At 42.7% G+C, this 23,746-nt stretch overlaps 1 protein-coding gene across 5 annotated transcripts in view; it reads right to left on the reverse strand.

Annotated features, from left to right (window-relative positions):
* The window catches only part of STAG1 (STAG1 cohesin complex component), a 995,019-nt gene that overhangs the window by 790,889 nt on the left and 180,384 nt on the right, over nucleotides 1–23,746 (reverse strand). The window contains exon 3 of one of the 5 annotated variants that reach the window (XM_069213543.1): nucleotides 5,418–5,545. The exons of the other annotated variants lie outside the window; for them this stretch is intronic. The gene's annotated coding sequence lies outside the window, so the exon portion shown is untranslated. The remainder of the gene's footprint in view (nucleotides 1–5,417; nucleotides 5,546–23,746) is intronic. 5 annotated transcript variants of the gene reach the window in all.

The raw sequence follows: 23,746 nt of genomic DNA on the forward strand, positions 1-23,746 counted from the left end.
ATGGCATCCTTTTCTCTACCTGGAACAAGTAGTTTTAGCGCTTTCATTCCATCCCAAGATTGTGTCGCTGAAATGCTAGTTTTCTTTTAGGTAGGAACACTTCACATTAAAAGGCTTCTAAACTGAATGCATTTTTCTAGCCTTCCAAGTTCATGAATAGCTCCCTTCGATACTGTAGAAAAATTTGTGGTGCTAAGACCAATTTCATTGTAGTGCATCAATGCACTTTTCCCCCCATATTGTTCTGGATTAAATTAAACTACATAAGCATATTGGTCTCCAATGTCCAGATCTCATTCAAATAAATTGAAATAAAGCATTCACCGTAGACCATAATCAATTTTTTGTTTAACATGCTTGAAGGTACTCCTTTGTTGCAGCCTGTATACATAATCTCCATACTCTTCAAACAATAGTAATCATTAAGTCTACTCTCTGACCCAGACTCTCACAAATATAATCCTTGCTGTTTTGCAAACTTTATGAACACGTGGAGAAAAAATATTGTTCCAGTTAGTACTATGAATACAAATATTTGTACCTCCATTTTGGAATTAGAACTGACACTTGAGAAACTTCATTGTTAAACTGGCCTTTTATGCCTGTTGCTATAACCTTTCCTGTGAGACTCGCACTGCACCTTGTTAGGTTCTTCCACTGCTACACAAAGGTTTGTTATTCCACTACGTTGCTATGTTATTACAAAGTGCTGTTCTAATGTGGTTACTGTCTCCTAAAGTGTGAACATGCACCCTTGTAGCATCACTACTGCGTTTGACGATGCTCCAACATATCATATTGTGTCACTGCATCTGATCAGTATGTTCCACTACAGCAGAACTGAGCACCCCTACAAAACTATATGGCAAGGACTTGGGGAGAGGGAGCGATCACTGAATGGGGCAGGATCACGTGAGCTTCATTTTAAGGGTGCTTTTCAGTCGCTCATAATCCACACTAAATATGGGACAAAAAAAAAAAAGCTCAAACAATAACTGAATTAACCAAAAATACTATTCATCATGATTAGGGTGCTGTGCGCCCCAATGCACTCCACGTGCTGCACTAATGATGGCTGAATCCCTGCGAAGCTTATCTCCTCTGTTTTACTCTCTCGCCACCAAGTCTGACCATCACTTCAATCTGGAAACAAGTCTGGTCTCTTTCTGAGCGAAAATTAGCTAAGAAGGAAAATGAGCCCCCATGCTTACTATTTATTGGAAAACATGCATCTCTGTGATGCAGTGGGCCCAGGCCAAAAATGTAACTGAACCTGTTTCGCTAATGATAACTACTGCATTGCTATCGCTTTCAACCTTTGTTAACAACATGGACTCCCATCTCACACCATCCCTCTACTTCCCATCTCTCATCATCCCTCTCGTCTCTCTGATGTCCAAAGCAATGTGCCTCCTTTTCTTCATTTTTCCCCCTCCCTTGTGTCACTGCTCCAAGGCTCAGGAAGTATGCCCTGTGCCTCTAATGCAGCTACAGCACCAATCACACCTACAACTCTGCGAGGCAGGCTGTCTACTCTGCCACTCAACAGGGTCATTACTTAAAGGACAGATGCCCAAGCAGGCTAACCTTTGGTGTTCAACATAACAGTAAGAAAACAAAAAAAGAAAATCACATTTAGCCCTCTCTCCTATTGCTTGGGCCCCGTTCTGTGTGCAACAATAGTGACCTGGACCCTAATGCTAGAAGGGAAAATGCACTCTGTTCTTTTTCACAGTAAGACTGCCATAACTGGAGTCCAGTGCCCAAGCAGAGGGGGGAGAGGAGGGGGGGGGGGGGGTGGCTCTTGTGCTGTGAAACAGATAGTACAGAACCAAAGAAGAAACGTGCCTTCTCACCAAGGTACAAGCTACCTGAAAGAAACGTAAGTGTGTGCAATGGTTAAATCACTAAATATAAAGGCTGCTTTGGAGCGAGTGTAGGTTTTAAATAGTCGCTCCGCTTCATGGTGACAAATAGTTATTTTTGAGAGGTAATGTGTCCATTTAAAGGACACCTTTTTTATGTACTTCAGTATTTACACTGGATATCTTCTAAACACTTATATTTTTTAAGCACTTGTTTTATCTTAAATATTTTGAAGCAGCTTGCTTTAAACAGTGTAATACAATTTTAATGTAACATTTGCAGTGCTTTCTGTCACAGACTGGGATGTCCCAGTACTATAAACAAGCCATTATTCTTCACTGCACCAATCAGGATTTAATTATGTGACTCTGGTCACACACAAGTGCAGCGATCACATTAACCAACTGAAGTTTCATAAGGTAAAATAGTTAACCCTTCCCCATGCCACTCAGTAGTATCGTCCTCAATTTTTAACACCTTTGCTGCCAGGCCTCTTCCCCCTCCAGTGCCATGTCTTTTTTTTGGCTATCTGGGGAAGTTTGCGCTTAGGCCCTCATAACCTTTTGTCCACATAAGCTACCCACACCAAATTTGTGACTTTTTTTCCCTAACAACTTAGGGATTCTAGAGGTACCCAGAGTTTGAGTTTGTTTCCCCTGGAGGAGACAAAGAAATTAGCCAAAATACAGCAAAAATGTCATATAAAAAAAAAAAAAAAAAATAGGAAAAAGGGCTTCAGAAGAAAGCTTGTGTTTTTTTTCCCCATGAAAATAGCATCAACAAAGGGCTTGCGGTGCTAAAATCCCCATCTTCTCAGCTTTCATGAACAGGCAGACTTGAATCAGAAAACAACATTTTTCAACACAATTTTGGCATTTTACTGGGACATACCCCATTTTTACTATTTTTGTACGCTTTCAGCCTCCTTCCAGTTAGTGACAAAAATGGGTATGAAACCAATGATGGATCCCAGACAGCTAGACATTTCTGAAAAGCAGACAGACAATTCTGAATTCAGCAAGGGGGCATGTGTAGATCCTTCAAGGTTTTCCTACAGAAAGTAACAGCTAAAATAAAAAATATATTGAAATTGAGGTGAAAAAAAATAGCCATTTCTGTCCATGTTTTCTTCTATAACTTTTTCCAGCTATGGCAGATTTTTGAAAGCAATATACTGTTACATCTGCTGGACTCTTCTGGTTGTGGGGATATATATGGCTTGTAGGTTCATCAAGAACCCTAAGTACCCAGACCCAATAAGTGAGTTGCACCTCGCAATGCGTTTTCATTGTATACCGGGTATACACGATTTGGCTAAATATAAAGAGTGAAAAATAGGTATCAAGGAAACATTTGTATTTCCAAAATGGGCACAAGATAAGGTGTTGAGGAGCAGTGCTATTTGCACACCTCTGAATTCCGGGGTCCCCATACTAGCATGTGAATTACCGGGTATTTCTCAAATAAACTTTTTTTTTTTTTTTTTAACACACTGTCTTACATTTGGAAGGAAAAGGTGTAGAGAAAGACAAGGGACAATAACACTTGTTCTTCTATTCTATCACCCCTCCCCCCCAAGATCCCCCGCCCCACCAGGCACCCAATAAAAATACTCCCTCACTCACGTGGGTAGGCCTAATGGCTGCGACAGAAAATACCCCAAAATGCATCATAGACACATCAAATCTTTATATTGACAACGGATTTGTTTTTCTTTAAGTGCCTAGCTGTGGATTTTGGTCTCTAGCTCAACCTACTAACTGCGTTTTTCATCCTGGGCTCAGCAGCCATCTAGGGAAACCTACCAAACCCAGACATTTCTGAAAACTCTGCACTCAAGGGAGTCCAGGGAGGTGGAACTTGCGTGGATTCCCCGTGTTTTCTTACCCGAATCCTCAGCAAACCTCAGATTTACCTTTTAAAAAAAAAAAAAAAAAAAAAAATCCTTACATTTCTGTATGGGACCACTGCACCGGGACAAATTTCCTACCACCCAACATTCCCTTCAGTCTCCCAACAAAATGATACTTCACTTGTGTAGCTGGGCCAAGTGCTTGTGACAGGGATGAGCCAAAAACATGTCTAAATTGAGGGGGATCCAAAGCAGGTCCAAAAGGGCAGTTTGGAAAAAAAAAAAACATTTTTAGGCCGACAAGTGGGGCAGAGTTTGATATAGAATCGATAATGCTGGGTGGCAGGAATTTTGTGGATTCCTGCAGATTCCATCACAAAAATGTGGGGAAAATGTGTGATTTTAAGCAAAGATGGAGGTTTGGAGGGTGCATGTGAAGCACACCACCCTGGACTCACCCCAATGTTTAGTTTTCAGATGTGTTGATGTCTTGTGGATTTTTCTACATGGCAGCGTCCCAAAGTCCAAAAAGTGCAGCCCTCACCATTCCAAGGAGGACGATTTTGAGAGTTAGACAAGCTCTCATGGCCCAAATTTAAAACCAAAACCCAAAATAATCAAATGTCCTCTTGCTTGATATTGGGTTAAGATCTTTTGGTGTGCGTGGGGAGAGCTGAAAGACTGGTACCCCCTTCAGTTGGGGTAGGCGAATACCCATGTCCATACTGGTAGTAGCCACCACCCCACGATTTTTTTTTAATTACCAATCTGCAGCCAAGGGGGGAAAGAAATGGCCTTTAATAAATTTGCACCCCCTCCCCCCCCCCCCGGGAGTGACCCTTGCCTACGGGGTTGTCGTCTAGCCAAAAAAAAATAAAGAAAACCTGGCGTCTAGTGACTCAGGCTAATTAATATAGCGCGATCTGGCCCCCAAAGGGGGGGGGAGGGGGGGGATAGGAGGTGTGTGTGTGGGGGGGGGGGGGGAGAAACAAAAAAGGCCTTATAAAATTGCCCCCAAAAGCGACCCTAGCCTAAAGGATCACTCCCCTTATCGTAAAAAAATTAAATAAAAAAAAAATCCTATAATATAGGCCGATCTGCCCCCCTCACCAGGAAGGAGGGGGATTGGCAGAGGTGGCAGAAAAGGCCTAATTAAAAAATTAATTTAATTAATCCCCCTGGAGGATCCTTGCCTAAGGGGTCGCTCCTCTTATAACAGAAAACAAACCAAACAAAATCCCTGGTGTCTAGCGGGCATTCCGTGGGCTTTGCAATCGGGCTGCAGGAATGCTCAGAGAGACATGAAAAAGAAAGAAAAAGCCTATCTCTTTTCATGCCTCCCTGATCTCCCCTGCCCCCGTACCAAGGAGAAACGAATCAGTTTCTTCTCACTCACACTCGAAGTTGAGCTTCCAGGGCAATGGGAGATGTCACTGAGGAGGTCTGGGGAGGGGAAGTGATTCCCCTTCCATGCCTGCCCCTAGGGCCATGGAGTGAGCTTTAGCACTCCCTCCATGGGTCTGGTGCAGGACGTAAGGGTTACGTCCTGGGCACCCGAGTGGTGCTGCCCAGGACGTAACCAGTACGTCCATGGCAACTGAGAGGTTAATGTTCTTTAACTGCTGCATGCAAATGAAGACAGCATGGAAGTGTGAAAGGCGCTTTTCTAGGCTATCTTCATTTAAATGTAACTGCATACCTCTTTGCATCCCCTGGGAATATATTCACGGACCCCAGCGGCACATGCCCCACAGTTGGAAGACCTATGCAGTACAGGGACCCTCTGATGGCAATACGGGTACCTCAGAATCACCAAAATAGTTGTGTCTGCAAAAAAAAAAAAAAAGGCTGTCATACTTGTCAACATTCGGCCCCTCAGTATGAAACCTTTGAGCTCTACAATGGCTAACTTGACATTTCAGAAATTTACGAATTTAGCTTATATTGATGAGTTTTGGGGTGATTTGTTAAAGAGTAAGAAAGTAAATGAGCACTTTTCAACCTCCTTTTATTTGCAATCCTTTAGATTAATCAGCAAGCAAACACTCGTCATAAGTGAAACATGCAAAGAGTTTGCTAAATGTTGCGCCGACCTATAAAAGGTCACTAACTTTATAAGCAAACCAAAGTTTTACCCTTTCATCTTTAACTCTCGTTCTCTCCTTCCCTGGGATCAGATTTCAAAGAACTTGAAATCTCATAAATGGACCTCACTTGCTAACAATCTGCAAAAAGACATGCAGGTTCACTAAAACACCAACGTTATCTGCAAATTAAACCTTTTGACCACCCCATCCTGTCTAAAGGACAGAGCTACATGTAACTCAAACTATAAAGGGTTATCTAAATACGCAAAGTGTCAATTAAGTGTTATGCTGATCCAAGAAATGTTGCCAAAAGTATTTAAAAATTAAAATCAACCTCACATTAACCTTGCTCCACCCCCCCCCCCACATTTGTCAGTCTGAATGAAGCCTGCGTTTCCAACACTAGACCTAACTTGCTAACAACCTCTCAAATTTCATGCCGATAATTAATTAACCAGCACCAAAGTTAGTAGCACCTGACCATGTTTTGCCACTGCTTTATGAATCTGCACTAATCTTGCCATACACAACAAAGACTGAACATATGGGTTTCTCAAAAGATACCACACTTAACAGCAAATAAATGTATTTCTGGCCAGCCCTTTGAGTTTCCTACACATCCTGCCCGTTGATAGACTGGCAGAATTTTATAAATACTGACAGCAAAGGCAGTAGTTTATAGTATTTTTTGCTTAAAGAGTATGGAGACCATCAACAGTATAGCAGATACAGGCAGTTACAAAAGAACTATAGAACGTTTAAGACCACAGTTACTTTATTTTTAAGAGGAAATTTGGCCAATTCAGGTCACTATGGGTATTTAGTTCAATTTAATCCATAATTGTCAGAACAATCGCCGTGCACATTCATCAGAATGTGCTAGCGTTACAAATTAAAAATTCATGTTTTCAACTGTCAAGATAACCCTAACTTGCCACCCTTTCAAGCCCTAACATTTATGTAACAGTTAACTTCTCACAGAACACTAATAGGATTTTCATCTAATCAAGCAAAGAACCTTTCTTAGGTAAAGTTCTGTTTTTTTTTTTTTTTTTTTTTAACTAGGTGTGATGTAATTCTGTACAGCATTTTTTTCGGTAGCAGATGCAAAGACTGCTATGGGAATTAAAATGGGAAATGCTACTTTGAACAAAACAATTTCTACCCTCCCGCCTTTGACGAATCTGCATGAAAGTGGTCATGCCAAACTACAAATGCGATGACGTTTTATTGCGGAAAGCTTTGTGTAGCTTCCAAAGTTATTGACCAAAAAAGGCTCACCAAAATGACCTCTTACCCAACCATAACGACACGCTGGTTAATGTCAGTTCCGTGTACATTCGTTTTTAACATTCATACAGATATTCGAACGTTACTCAGACGCACTCAGTGACAAGAAAGACTGTATTGCATTTTACATAGAAAATTCATAAATCATGTTTTGCATTATAACATTACTTTTTTTTTTAACAGAAGACCACCAGTTGTCATTAGTCACTAGAAACTAAAGCCGATGTTAGTACGTGTAAACTTAAATCAAATTAAGGTAAAAATGTCATAATTCAAAACTCAGAAATAGATAAAAAATTTCATTAAGGTTTTTCCAACTATGGCCTCACCTACCGACCTGGCCAACAGATCCGCTAAAAAACAATTGTGAAAAATCTGTCACTTGAGAAAAAGTAGTTTAAAGAGTCTAAATTTAAACCCTGTATGACCGTGTACACAGCTGATGTAAAGGTACTTCAGCAACCACTAGATGGCTGTACATAGCCAGCAGAATAGACGTTTTGTTTCACCTGAATACAAGGCTTTAAAGTTCAAGAAAGAAACTACTTAGATATTTTTCTACATCAATCTGCTTTTGACAAAACGCGACCAAGCACATTGTGATAGCTTTAAGTTGTTATATTGGCTGTTTTATATTTAAGGATTGCAAACGATAGTGCACAACCGTTTAAGCTCTGGGTAACTACACGGGCAGATACAACTGTCGCGTTTTCATTTCGCCGGTGTTTTTTTTTGTTTGTTTTTAATGATTTCTTAAAGAAAAAAGCATGCTGGTGCAGCCTGTAATAATGCTTTTAAGTAGACCAAGAAGCTGCTACGAGTTAGTAGAAAGAAAAAAACAGAGCATGCACGTTTTACGTTCGGCGGATTCCCGGGCTTTTTTCAGTCAGCCCGACAACCAAGGATCACGTGCTGTTATCCATATTTATGCAAACTGGGTCACGTGAGTGTTGCATCACTGTCAGTCTCCTTCACCCCATCCCCTCCCCCAGTGCGCACACAGCTTCAGTGTAAGCAGGGGGCGGTTTCCACCAGCTACAAGCAAAGCTGCGGTTCAGCACTATGTTCTACTGCGAGGGGCGCGCGCTACTGAAGTCACTGGATTTAAAGTCAATTGGTCTAATGTACTCGCGAGCAAACAGGAAAAACACCTAATCGTCTAAAGAGAGTTCATGTTTAATATGCACCTTGGCTGCAGGCAACGGAGTCGCGCAAATGTTAGCGAGAAGAGTGGATGAATCTGCTTGGGTCATTAACGAATCCAAGGGTCGCATTTTTTTTCTTTCTCATGAGGCGTGCTGCCGCAGATTTCCGATCTAGGCAATTATAAGGAGCAAATGTTTTTGCCTAACTGGACGTGCAGATCGTATTGTCTTCAAATGGACGAAAGATTACGCCAGCCCTGTTATGGTTTTGAACCCGTGGTTCGCAGGTTTGTATACATTCTCAGCTATTCCACTGAAAAGGTATGACCTGCTCCCTTTTAAACATTCCTTTGTATGTGTTAAAGTGGAGGGCCCGGAGGTTTGTATACATCTTTAACTTTATCCCTTTCTAACAACATTATTTTTTATGTGGTAAAGAGGCGGGTCCGGCTTAGAAAGCTCGTACGTTATTAAGCCGTCAAAAAAAACTATTATTACCCGATGTGATTATTCAATAACAGATACGCGTCGCTGAAACTGCGATGGACAAATTGGTACATAATTGTAGGCTTCTTAAAATACCTGGAGAACGCACACAGCTAAGGCATATATTTAAGCATTTGGCAGGCCACCATATCGTGAATATAATCAACACGCGTTATTAAATGCATTACACCTTTAAAATGAAGCTCGTGTCGTAGTCTCCCCGTAAACGAGCTGTAACAGCAAGTAAAATAAATCCACTGACACTGCAGCAAAACGGCGGATTTTGTGGCCGCTTATGCTCTTAGTCACCAGCGCAGTTATCCGTTAGAATCCAAGGCTGCAAGAAAAATCAAGGCGAAAATCGTAAGGAAAAATGTACATTTAAAAAAAAATTGCAGATGTTCCTATCCCGTTTTTCATAAAATCAAAAACATGAACTTAAAACCAAGTTGCCTATTCCTGGAGTACATGGGATACTTCTGTCCCAACTGTACATCCGCAAGGATCTATTGACGAGCGATCAGAAGTCTGTAGCGATGGCCAGGAAGGGGGCACCAACACTAAACGAGCACCTGTGGACATGGCTGATGACTTACGCTGTGCAAGTCTTCCCATACTTGCTGGGTGGTGGTGAAGTGGTTGGCACGGAATACCACAGAAACCTGGCAGACCTCGTTCTCTTGAATTTCTCTTGCAGGAAAAACTTGGAGACACTAGTCACCCGGTCCAGTGGGCAAAGCGTGAACCCCCTTCGCCTTTAGGCTCAACAGGAACAGTTGGATGTGCCCAGAGCAGGTAACACGAGAGAAGAGGTTTCTGGAAGGATGTCACACTCTCTCCCTTAGTTTTGAGGCACCCCGAGCGGCGTCCTACCTTGGGACTTTCAGACTGCACCTTTTGATTTCTGCTGTGCGAAATGAAACATTTCTTGAAGGACAGCAGGCCATCTGTGAACTAAGTATGCCCGATTGGTGCTGGCTTCAAACTGCTTCCGGTATCTTTAATAAGTACTTTTTTGGTTCCACTATTAGGCAAGAGAGGTAACCAATGGATCGATATGTAGGAGACTCTGGTATCAGGAGTACTTTAGATCAGTGTTCTAAAATGGAACATGGTACATTCGTGGCAATCAAAGAAAATCTCAAGAGAGATCTCGATTCAAGGGTTAGGGGGCCCTCCACTATTGTTTTTTTCCGGCTGAAGAAAAACAATACCTGCAGGCGCGTCAAACATGATCTGCAATGTTATGTCCCAAAAAATCCCCTTTGTGACACGGAGGTAAAGCAACCTAGTGAATACTCTAGTTTTGCACTGCTGACCCACGACTTAAATAGTACAACTTGGTTACTAAATTGGAATAAAACTATGTGCACACTTGAAAGTCAACGATTTGCCATGGCATGCACTGAATGTGCTGCCGACTTTTAAATTTAGGTTGTCAATTGTGTTGCTAAGGGTCGAGTATATAGGTTCTAAATAAACGCATTTTGTACTGACTTTTTTTCTTTGCCCAATAATGCTACTGACAGTCATGTTGAACTTAGAATTGTATTTCCTATGGTTTTGGTCTGGCCCCTAATCACTGAAGCAGTGTTTCATGTGGCAGTTTCAAACATGCCTCTTAGGCCACAAGGCAGTTAGAGACACATTTTTCATCCGCACTTAACGCACACACTGGAGTAAAACATTTGTGTTCTCGTTAATTACAGTTTACCAAACCAGCAGTGTATGTAACATTTGTGACAGTTCAAATACAACAATATATATTTAAATATTTATTGTGAGAGACTGTCAGTTCATCCTTCTTTGGGAAGCACTTCACTAAGATCTTCCAGCTAACATCTTATGTAGCATGGTAGATCGGTTATTGAAAACCCTTTTTCTGTTAGGAAAGCCAAGTTTTTAATTATTATATGGGTTTTTTTTAGGCCCTCTTTTCATGCTTGGTGCCACCAAAAACATTTTTTTTTCTGTCCCTGGGTCAAAGTATCATGCTTACAGGATTTATATACTCTGCATGTCGCAACCTAGATCAGCGTTTCCTAAACTGGGTCGCCAGATGATTTTTGGTGGATCGCAAAAGTCTGAGCAATAAATATGACTCAAGTCTGTGTTTATCTTTCAAATTTGGTGCTTTAACCTGTTCCATGCTGAGGATGGCTAGGAGATGTCCTCAGTCACAGTGCTCTGTGCTGAGGGACAGCTGAGAGCCGGCCTTCACACAGGGTAGAAAATCCCTCCAATGCGGACCTCAAAGGGTTTGATCCAATGGAAAATACCCCAGGGGGGAGAGGGGGTGGTAGAGGTTCGCCAGCACCCAAGGCTATTTCAGTTGATCAGTGCACATAGGGAGTAATTACACCCATCTGCCTCCCTTTGTCATAAAACCCACTAGATACCAGAGATTACTGTTTTTTTGAAGGCATGGGGGCGCTCAGCATAGGCATGAACATGCTCTCAACCACTCAATAGAGAAACAGCCTTGCTGCACCTCCCCAATATCCCCCCACCCCCAAAAAAGGAAAGGACCACAAATCCCACTGATAATGGTGTGAGTCATTCCCTGCCTATCATGATGCCAGAGCCTCACCCCTAAATTACCCAACAGTCTTTCTTCTCCCTTGCAGACTAAAGCATCACATTCTAATGGCAAGTAAGAGGACATGAGACTTGAGTGTTGATTTTACATATGGGTCAAGGAAGCCTGGCTAACTCCCAATATCTTACCACTTACAATGATGAATGGCTGCACTTATTGAGCTTGGACAGGTTGCCGCCTGGAAAAAACAAGACCCCAGACAATTCTGAAAACTAGACATCTGGGGGAGTTCAGGGTCGTTTGGTTCACAAATATTCACAGTTTTCTTATCGACAATGTTCAACAAACCTCAAACGTGGACTAAAAACATTTTTTTTTTACTCACATTTCTGGGAGGAACTTACGGAATCTGTAGAAATCCAAAAAATCCCTATCACCTTGCTTTGCCCTACTTCTGCCAATAAAAATTCTGCATCACTTATGCGTTTGGGCCTAGTGCCAGTGACAGAAATAGATCCAACCGAGGACAATAGGAGTTCCCACTCAATTTTTGATTACATAAAGCTGGTGGGACATTTAAAGTAGCCTCAAGGCTAGACTTAAAATTGAATGAGCCAAATGGGCATGTGGCGGAAGAACGATTTTGTGAGCGAGGATATCCTCAGGTGTTGTGGAAATGGAAAAGAGGAGCCCTGCAGTTACCTGTGCTCTATACTATTTTTGCAAGCTAAATATGTGTACACTGTTAATCACACTTCCTAATTTAGCTTCCCTTCTGCTCTTCCACTTTAAGTCAAAGGAGGCATACAGCTATTCTCAGAAGTTATTTTCAATAAGCATTAGGGAAACTACAAATCTAAGACTTTCAGACTGTAATTTCATTTATTTCAATAGGGCAATTTTTTTTGTAGATTGTGTTTTTTAATTTTTTTTAACTGACTAGTTATTTGAACCCTTAGGTACTGAACGTAAAGCTAGCTGTGTCCATGTACTTCGAAACAACTGTGAAAGAGTGAGAAACAGCCTATTTTTTCATGATCACTCCCATATTATGCTGGAATTTAGGGTGATGGAATATGCCCCAGGCCCCTGGCCTCACTCCAGCTGTATGGTATTACACTTGGAGAAGGCTTTTGACTTCCTTCAGCGGCCTTTCCTTTTTGATGTTTTGCACATTGATACGGCCTTAGACATCGGTTCCTCTGCTTGGTCAAATTACTTTACACATTCCCATCTGCCTGAATAAAAACCGGTGTCCTTATTTCTCAACCCATTTCCATAGCCAGAGGTATGCATCAAGGCTGCTACATATCTCCTGTCCTCTATCTTTAGCCATCGAACCATTAGCATTGGTGTTTCGAGCCAGTGGCCATGCCTGGGGAATCCCTTTGGGAGACAGTCTACCTTCAGTATCGTTTATGCCAGTGACCTTCTATTAAACCATAAGGATGTCAAAAATACCGGGGATAGTTGCCTCCACCTTTGACAAATTTGAAAGGTTGTTGTATCAGAGTCAGTTGGACCAAATCCTGTCTGTTTCCATTTTACCTTACAGTGGGTGATTCGAACTCCACACTTAATGGTGTTCATTTAATGTGGCAGCCTAGCACCTTTCCCTATTTGGGTATCTGGATTTATCACTCTAATTGATATCCATGATGGGAACCTAGCAAGAGGTTTGACGTCGGTACACCCCCAGAGAGGGGGTGCTGACAGTGTCTCCAACTATTGGTGGCTGGCTGCACTGCACTTCTTAAAATGGTTGTATTATCACAATTTCTTTTTTATTTCACCAATCTCCTTTCATATTTCCGGAAACCCTTTTTCACTACACTTGAGCACCTGTCACAGTCACTGATATGGCACAAAAAACGATGTAAAGTGGCCCAGAGACATAGGGGAAATGGCAGTTCCCGAATTTCAGCAACACTGTTTGGCCTCCAAACTACAATGGGTACCCCCCATTGGATGTCTGAACTATACCTTGCAGGCACAGCGACAAACTCCCCTGCCTGGGATCTGTCAGCTACTACCCTGTCTCCTACCCTCACCTTATTACAAATTGCTTACCACTGTTACAATCAAAGTCTTTTGTATCACCAACACTGTACAGCCATATGTGCAGGCACTTCCCTGGTTGTCCATCCCATGCAGAACACTGATCACTGCACAAGTAGAACTGACCACTCGGCATGCAGCAGGAAATACACACGCTTGGAGACATATCACAATGCTACTCTTATCCCCACTGGACACCCTGGTGGCAGACGAGAGCTTACCTCTAGGCCAATTCGTCAGTTATAACTCACTGACTGGAATGTGGGGGAGCATGTGGGATGATATACCATGTGAAAACCCCATACACCTTACTATTCAATACCTGCATGTCATGGGCAAGGGTAGACATTGGACCCCACTGGTTTGCAGACTCTTTGCAAACACTTACATCAGTTTAATTACTTTCCTTATGCCAACACTAGGAAACAGACCTGGGCCGCCCGTGTACAGCCAAGGAATGGGACATAGCTTGAGAGGACCCCTGTTAAAATCTCGCACAATGCCCACTTCCCCTCATGCTTTGGTTCTGCCCATCACTGCAATTATACTGGCTCAAGGTTAGTACTCACTTAGCACAATGTACCACATGTCCGACATTGCATACTTGTGTGGCTTGCATCCTAGGGATGAGCCACAAAAACTAGAAACAAGGCCACAGAGGGATTTTTGGAACTGGGTCATTTACTGGATAAGCAACTCATCACAAGTAAGTGGAAGTCTCCTGCCCCACCCATGCATATAGCCTGGATACATTCGATGCTCGCCTGGGTTTAGGCCAAAAGTGTTGCTCTACACAGAGAAGATGCGCTGAGATTATGCAAATATCCACTGGCCACCAACTGGGATGCCATGCTCACGGACTTCGGTCTTGGAAGAACCATGTTAAAGACTTCACCCTTGTACACACACCTGGCCTGGGAGTTCTGTCCCGCTCAAGACCAATGTCCTGCATGCTCCACGAGACATGGTACTATATTTGACCTCACTGTCTATTTGAATGCTTCTTCGGTACACAACACCTTAATCTACTACCTTCCTATCGAGTGTCGTCTGGGTGCGAAAAAGTTCATTTTTTGTTACAGACTATATATTGGGCCAGATGTACTATTGCATGGAATTGAGAATTCCTACTTGCAACTTTGTTCAACTCTCAATTAGGAAGTGGCAAAATGTGATGCACTACAGTATCCAAGGCACTGTTTGCAATTTCCAAATGAGTCACAAGGGACCTGCCTCTAATATTCATGAGGTAAATCGTAGTTTGCGACTCATTGGGAATGGCCGGCACCCACCGGGATGGTGGCTTGCTCGAGTCAGACTACCATGTCTGTGATGGCTTTTTAAATGAAGCAGTATTTTTTTTTTTTTTTATAAATGCAGTCCGTTTTTCTTAAAGGGAAAGGGGTTGAAATTCAAACAAAAAATGAAGCTTTGTTTTCATATTTTTTTTAGTGAAAAATGTCTGAAAAAAAATGTTGGTATCCCCATACACAAAGGGGGGAAGGGATCCCTTGAGGACCCCTTCCTGTTCTCGAATGGCTTGCCACCAATCTGTAATTGGTAGTAATCTGCAAATGTGTTCTGGATCTGGACGCATCCCGGTTGCAAAACATTCACACATGGCCCTGAGAGTCACTATTAGGAAGGGATGCCTTTTTCACGCCCCTTTCTAACAGCATCGCAAACCCTATTTTGCGAGTCTGTAATAGGTCACAGACTTGCAAAATATGGTTGGTACATGTCAGATGGCCATTTACCAGTCACGAACAGCCCAATTTGCCGTTTGCAACTGATAAATCCTTTCGTACATGTGGCCAATTTTGTGCCCACATGCAACTCTGAATGTTGTCTGTTGGTTCCTATTTGCCTTTATATGCCCAACACACCTCTGTATTGTACATTGCAATAAGGTTTGAAACACAAGTGTTAAAAAGTTGATAAAAGATAAAAAAAAAAAAAAACAGTTTAAGGTCCCCACCCCTTCGAGGATTTTGATAAAAAAAAAAACTAAGGGCCTGAATTAGATCTTGGTGGACTTGATACGGTCACAAACGTGACTGTTATTCCGTGTGTGTAGGAAAGTACCATCTTGCCTGGCATGTTACCCCCATTTTCACTGTATGTATGTTTGTTTTTGCCCATATGTCACTGAGATCCTGCTAGGCAGGACCCCAGTGCTCATAATGTATGTGCCCTGTATGTGTTCCCTGTGTGGTGCCTATCACTGAGGCTCTGCTAACCAGAACCTCAGTGTTTATGCTCTCTCTGCTTTCTAAAATAGTCACTGCAGGCTAGTGACTAATTTTACCAATTCTCATTGGCACACTGGAACACCCTTATCATTCCCCTGTATATGGTACCTAAGTATCCAGGGCATTGGGGTTCCAGGAGATACCTATGGGCTGCAGCATTTCTTTTGCCACCCATAGGGAGCTCAGATCTTACACAGGACTGTCGCTGCAGCCTGAGTGAAATAACGTCCACGTTATTTCACAGCCATTTTCACTGCACATAAGTAACTTATAAGTCACCTATTTTTCTAACCCTCACTTGGTGAAGGTTAGGTGCCAAGTAACTTAGTGTGTGGGCACCCTGGCACTAGCCAAGGTGCCCCCACATTGTTCAGGGCAAATTCCCCGGACTTTGAGAGTGCGGGGACACCATTACATGCGTGCACTACATATAGGTCACTACCTATATGTAGCGTTGTAATGGTAACTCCGAACATGGCCATGTAACATGTCTAGGATCATAGAACTGTCACCCCCAATACCATTATGGTATTGGGTGGACAATTCCATGCATCCCCGGGTCTCTAGCATAGAACCCAGGTACTGCCAAACTGCCTTTCCGGGGTCTCCACTGCAGCTGCCGCTGCCAACCTCTCAGACAGGATTCTGCCCCCCTGGGGCCTGGGCAACCTGGTCTCAAGAAGGCAGAACAAAGGATTTCCTCTGAGAGAGGGTGTTGCACCCTCTCCCTTTGAAAATAGATGTGAAGGGCTGGGGAGGAGTAGCCTCCACCAGCCTCTGGAAATGCTTTGATGGGTACAGATGGTGCCCATCTCTGCATAAGCCAGTCTACACCGGTTCAGGGATCCCCAAGCCCTGCTCTGGCGCAAAACTGGACAAAGGAAAGGGGAGTAACCACTCCCCTGACCAGCACCTCCCAGGGGAGGTGCCCAAAGCTCCTCCAGTGTGTCCCAGACCCCTGCCATCTTGGATTCAGAGGTGTTGGGGCACAATGGACAGCTCTGAGTGGCCAGTGCCAGCAGGTGATGTCAGAGACCCCTCCTGATAGGTGCTTACCTCTTTCAGTAGCCAAGCCGCCTTTCTTAGTAGCCAAACCTCCTTTTTTGGCTATTTAGGGTCTCTCCTCTGGTATATTCCTCAGATAACAAATGCAAGAGCTCACCAGAGTTCCTCTGCACTTCCCTCTTCAACTTCTGCCAAGGATCGACCGCTGACTGCTCCAGGATGCCTGCAAAACCGCAACAAAGTAGCAAGACGACTACCAGCAACATTGTAGCGCCTCATCCTACCGGCTTTCTCAACTGTTTCCTGGTGGTGCATGATCTGAGGGCTGTCTGCCTTCACCCTGCACTGGAAGCCAAGAAGAAATCTCCCATGGGTCGACGGAAACTTCCCCCTGCTAACACAGGATGAGAGGGGACCCAGAGGACCGGTGATGCAGACGTTTGGTGCCTGACGAGCGTGGTCCCTGGAACATAGGAGTTGGGTCCAAGTGTCTCCCACAGTCCAGTGGCCTGTCTGTCCAAATTTGGTGGAGGTAAGTCCTTGCCTCCCCACGCCAGACAGTAATCCGGTGTACTGCGTGATCGGCAGCTTCTCCGGCTTCTGTGCACTTTTCCAAGGATTCCTTTGTGCACAGCCTAGCCTGGGTCCCCAGCACTCCGTCCTGCATTGCCCAACTCGCTGAGTTGAAATCAGACGTCGTGGGACCCTCCTTTGTGACGGAGTCGACCGCTGTCCTCAGATTTTCTAAGTGCCTGTTCCGGTACTTCTGCGGGTGCTCTGAGTTGCTGAGCGCCCCCTCTGTCTCCTCCAAGGGGCAACATCCTGGTCCTTCCTGGTCCCCAGCAGCACCCAAAATCCTTAACCACAACTGTTGCAGCTAGCAAGGCTTGTTTGCGGTATTTCTGTGTGGAATCACTTTTGCAACCTCCAGCACGCCGTGGGACATCTCACCAAAGGGGAAGTTGCTGGCACCTTCTGTTGCAGAATCTTCGGCTTCTTCCACCCGGAGGCAGCCCTTTTGCACCTTCATCTGGGATTTATGGGGCCCTACCAACCCCTCCCCCCCCCCGACACTTGGACTGGGTCCTTTTCCTTTACCGGTCCGTAGGTCCTGAAATCCATCAGTGTTTTTCTGGTGCTTGTGGTTCTTACAGAATCCCCATTCTCTCGACTACACTGTCGTTCTGGGGTAGTAGGGTAACTTTACTCCTACTTTTCAGGGTCTTGCAGTGGGGTATCTTGGACACCCTTACTGTTTTCTTACAGTCCCAGCGACCCCATACAATCTCCCATAGGTCTGGGGCCCATTCGTGATTCGCATTCCACTTTTGGAGTATATGGTTTGTGTTGCCCACTAGACCTATGTCTAACTATTACATCCTATTGTGATTCTACATTGTTTGCACTACGTTTCTTAATGTTACTTACCTGTTTTGGGTTTGTGTACATATACCTTTGTGTAGATTAGTTACCTCCTAAGTGAGGGTATCCTCTGAGATACTTTTGGCATATTGTCACTAAAATAAAGTACCTTTATTTTTAGTAACTCTGAGTATTGTTTTCTTATGATATTGTGCTATATGATATAAGTGGTGTAGTAGGAGCTTTGCATGTCTCCTACTTCAGCCTAAGCTGCTTTGCCATAGCTACCTTCTATCACCCTAAGCTGCTAGAAACACCTCTATTCTACTAATAAGGGATAACTGGACCTGGCACAAGGTGTAAGTACCACAAGGTACCCACTATAAGCCAGGCCAGCCTCCTACAGCCTGCTGTAATACAATTTCCATAGGATATAATGGAATCATAATACAGCGGACGGAACAGAGTAACCCCATCCAGCAAGAACTAAATCAGGCCCTAAGTCCGAAAGTAAATACCTTAACCGTTACAGTTGCAAACTTTTCCTGCGGGAGGATTTCAACTTTCATTTCAGATACTAAGTCAATATGTAATACCTGTGACTGGGACGATCCACTTGGTGTATCTGAAATGCACACCATCGTGGTCAGTTTGAAATCACCCCAAATTCAAGTCACCCACGAACAGTAGTTCTGAAATAGGTTTTCGGACTTTTATTGTGTTGTGACGTTTTAACTGTTTTGTTACTGCCAACTATTTATACATTTTCCTAAGTTAAACCTGCTCTGTCCCACAGCTATGGGGGAACTGACCCAGGTTAAAATGATTAAGAATGTTTTACCCTGAGAAATGTGTGGCCTTATTCCTTGTGAACTCACACCAACCCCAACTAATAACCCACGTACTTACAATCATTACAGAACGTGTGATTGCTGCTTATGATATCAAGGCAAATGCATTCTAGAAGTTTGCTTGTGGAACCTTAAAAAATAGAAAACCTTGCTTGGTTGCCAGAATTGTGCCAGTTTAGTCACGACATGCTCCAAAAGCCTCCTCTTTCCAAATCATCTAATTAAATCGCCACACCTCCGTATCATCATTGCCCATAGGATGCATCACTTAATCCCACATCAAGTTCTCTACCCTCCCCCAACAAAGATCTGAATAATCTATACCAGATCATGTATTGCCAGTAAATTACACTACCAAAACAGGCCCTTATCGGCATGGACCGATATCTATTATGCTTAGAAAGCATGACTATATTGCCTTTTGCACTCAAGGTAGATGTGAACAATTTCTCTCAGTTTGAGAGAAGAGCTGTGAAAATGCAGTCTAATTATCGGAGCAGGTGAGATGAAGACCAAAATGATCACCTGATGTCAGAGCAGCAAGTATGAACTGGACTGTATGTATTTTTTATTGAACCAGAATTCAGAGAATGTGGCAAGGCAACTGCATCAAAAACATGCCATTAGATTTATTTGTTATTTATATATTGCTTTAGTGTACATTAAAAACGTGACTTGCCAGTCCCCATGGACAAGAACTCAGCACAGGTGTATATAACAATTCTAACAATCCGTTATATGAATAATATCAGTGACAGAACTACGCAGACAAGAAACCTTAATATTGCATCAACTGATATTTCAACTTCTGCATGTAAGCTAGTCTGAAATACACAGCACATTAGAAAGCTTATTAACATAACGTTTGTATTTGTAAAATGCATGTTCACCCTATGAGGCATCTTGCCTTTGGATAACAGAGGTATATTGTTAAACAACTCAATCATGCACGTTATGGATGAAAGGCTGAGTGGCCTTGCCAGGATTTGAACCAGTCACTATTATGCCTAACAGGCTCCTAGAGTGTACAAGAATAATTTGGCAACATTGTTTTTGATGGATATGGAAGATCCTGCAGATTCCGGATACAGAAGTGGGTCTGTGTAAGGGCACTGCTGACATTCATCCCTTATACATGACCGGGAAAGTCAAGGCCGCCCCACTGCAGGACAAAAGTAAAGAAACAAAACATAAGGTGTGAACTACTGAAGGTATTCTGACTAAGACTAGCATCTTCAGAACATTAAAATAATTTTCAAACTAGGGCACTCTCACCATAATCCACTGTAGTCTCTATGATTTACTTTCAGCTTCAATAAGCAAATGGAAACAAAAAGGTACAAAGGGGGAAGCACTAAAAGGGAAAGGCAATAAGAACCAAAACCAATGGCTGGCAATGTAAAGTTATTTGGCACATGACCGACATATAAACTGGTATTTAGGGTGGTTTTCAGGAGGAAGAGAAACAGGAAAATGAACTCTTTAACAGGATACTACACATGGGGTGGGTGCCCAAAGACTGTTCTTTATAGTAACATGGTACAACAAGCACTGGCAAAGACAATGGTGCTGGGTTCCATTCAGAGACTTGACTAAAATGTTTTGACACAATTAAAGAAACCATGATCTGTAAGAGACAAAGAAACAAAAAAAAAAAAATGTACATCTGTTCGTGACATTAGTCGCTGCAGATTAACATGCTGTGCACATCCCGCCATCTGGTGTTGGGCTCGGAGTGTTACAAGTTGTTTTTCTTCGAAGACCGAGGGACTCCTCCCATTTCGACTCCATTGCGCATGGGCGTCGACTCCATCTTAGATTGTTTTGCCCGCAGAGGGTGAGGTAGGAGTTGTGTATGCTAGTAATAGTGCCCATGCAATGGAGTGAATGCGTATGTACATAATAAAGTTTTAAGTAATATATTTACAAATGTACAAATGTTTAAGATCTACTTCTAAACGGCTACAGGCTCCCGGGGAGGCGGGTGGGCACATGTGAATCTGCAGCGACTAATGCCACGAACAGATGTACACTGGGTAAGTGACATTTTCCGTTCGATGGCATGTGTAGCTGCAGATACACATGCTGTGCATAGACTAGTAAGCAGTTATCTCCCCAAAAGCGGTGGTTCAGCCTGTAGGAGTTGAAGTAGTTTGAAATAATGTTCTTAATACAGCTTGACCTACTGTTGCTTGTTGTGCAGTTAGCACATCTACACAGTAGTGCTTGGTAAATGTATGAGGCGTAGACCATGTTGCTGCCTTACATATTTTGTTCATTGGAATATTTCCTAGAAAGGCCATGGTAGCACCTTTCTTTCTGGTTGAGTGTGCCTTTGGTGTAATAGGCAGTTCTCTTTTAGCTTTAAGATAGCAGGTTTGAATGCACTTAACTATCCATCTAGCAATGCCTTGTTTTGAAATTGGATTTCCTGTATGAGGTTTTTGAAAGGCGATAAATAGTTGTTTTGTCTTTCGAATTAGTTTTGTTCTGTCGATGTAGTATATTAGTACTCTTTTGATGTCTAATGTATGTAGTGCTCTTTCGGCTACAGAATCTGGTTGTGGGAAGAACACTGGTAATTCTACCGTTTGATTTAAGTGGAACGGTGAGATTACTTTTGGTAAAAATTTAAGATTGGTCCGTAGAACAACTTTATTTTTGTGTATTTGAATAAATGGTTCTTGAATGGTAAATGCTTGAATTTCACTTACTCTTCTTAGAGACGTGATGGCAATTAAAAATGCAACTTTCCACGTTAAGTATTGCATTTCACAAGAGTGCATGGGCTCAAAAGGTGGACCCATGAGTCGTGTTAGGACAATGTTGAGGTTCCATGAAGGAACTGGTGGTGTTCTTGGTGGTATAATTCTCTTTAGGCCTTCCATAAACGCCTTTATGACTGGTATCCTAAACAATGAAATTGAGTGCGTAATTTGTAGGTAAGCAGAAATTGCCGTAAGATGTATTTTAATGGAAGAGAAAGCTAGGTTAGATTTTTGCAAATGTAGTAAGTATCCTACTATTTCTTTTGCAGATGCGTGTAAAGGTTGAATTTGATTATTATGGCAGTAATAAACAAATCTTTTCCACTTATTTGCATAACTGTCTAGTGGTAGGTTTTCTAGCCTGTTTTATGACCTCCATACATTCCTGTGTGAGGTCTAAGTGCCCGAATTCTAGGATTTCAGGAGCCAAATTGCTAGATTCAGCGATGCTGAATTTGGATGTCTGATCTGTTGTTTGTGTTGTGTTAACAGATCTGGTCTGTTTGGCAGTTTGATATGAGGTACTACTGAAAGGTCTAGTAGTGTTGTGTACCAAGGTTGCCTTGCCCATGTTGGTGCTATTAGTATGAGTTTGAGTTTGTTTTGACTCAACTTGTTTACTAGATATGGAAGAAGTGGGAGAGGGGGAAAAGCGTACGCAAATATCCCTGACCAGTTCATCCATAGTGCATTGCCCTGAGACTGATGTTGTGGGTACCTGGATGCAAAGTTTTGGCATTTTGAGTTTTCTTTTGTTGCAAATAGATCTATTTGTGGCGTTCCCCACATTCTGAAGTAAGTGTTTAGTATTTGGGGGTGAATTTCCCATTCGTGGATCTGTTGGTGATCCCGAGAGAGATTGTCTGCTAACTGATTCTGAATCCCTGGAATAAATTGTGCTATTAGGCGAATGTGGTTGTGAATCGCCCAATGCCATATTTTTTGTGTTAGGAGACACAACTGTGTCGAGTGTGTTTCTCCCTGTTTGTTTAGGTAATACATTGTTGTCATGTTGTCTGTTTTGACAAGAGTGTATTTGTGGGTTATTATGGGTTGAAATGCTTTCAGAGCTAGAAATACCGCTAACAGTTCTAAGTGGTTTATATGAAACTGTTTTTGGTGAATGTCCCATTGTCCTTGGATGCTATGCTGATTGAGGTGTGCTCCCCACCCTGTCATGGATGCATCTGTCGTTATTACGCATTGTGGCACTGGGTCTTGAAAAGGCCGCCCTTGGTTTAAATTTATACTGTTCCACCATTGAAGCGAGATGTATGTTTGGCGGTCTATCAACACCAGATCTAGAAGTTGACCCTGTACCTGTGACCACTGTGATGCTAGGCACTGTTGTAAGGGCCGCATGTGCAACATTGCGTTTGGGACAATGGCTATGCATGAGGACATCATGCCTAGGAGTTTCATTACTAATTTGACCTGTATCTTTTGGTTTGGATACATGGCTTGTATGACATTTTGGAATGTTTGGACTCTTTGTGGACTTGGAGTGGCAATTCCTTTTACTGTGTTGATTGTTGCTCCTAGTTATTGCTGTGTTTGACACGGCAGAAGGTGTGACTGAGTAATTGATTGAGAAACCTAGTTTGTGTAGGGTTTGTATGACGTAATTTGTGTGTTGTGAACACTGTTTTTGCGTGTTGGTTTGGATTAACCAATCGTCTAGGTACGGGAACACATGTATTTGCTGCCTTCTGATATGTGCAGCTACTACTGCTAGACATTTTGTAAAAACTCTTGGCGCAGTTGTTATTCCGAATGGCAACACTTTGAATTGGTAATGTATCCCTTGGAATACAAACCTTAGGTACTTCTTGTGTGAAGGATGTATTGGTATATGGAAATATGCATCCTTTAGATCCAGTGTTGTCATATAGTCTTGTTGTTTGAGCAGTGGGATTACTTCTTGTAATGTAACCATGTGAAAATGGTCTGATTTGATGTATGTATTTACTATTCTGAGATCTAGTATGGGTCTTAGAGTTTTGTCTTTTTTGGGTTTCAGAAAGTACAGTGAGTAAACCCCTGTGTTTAGTTCTTGTTTTGGTACTAACTCTATTGCTTCTTTTTGGAGCAATGCTTGAACTTCTAGTCCTAGAAGATTCATATGTTGTTTTGACATATTGTGTGTTTTCGGTGGAATGTTTGGAGGGAATTTGATAAATTCTAT

The sequence above is a fragment of the Pleurodeles waltl genome, chromosome 11 (assembly GCF_031143425.1).
Source record: "Pleurodeles waltl isolate 20211129_DDA chromosome 11, aPleWal1.hap1.20221129, whole genome shotgun sequence".
Lineage (NCBI taxonomy): Eukaryota > Metazoa > Chordata > Amphibia > Caudata > Salamandridae > Pleurodeles > Pleurodeles waltl.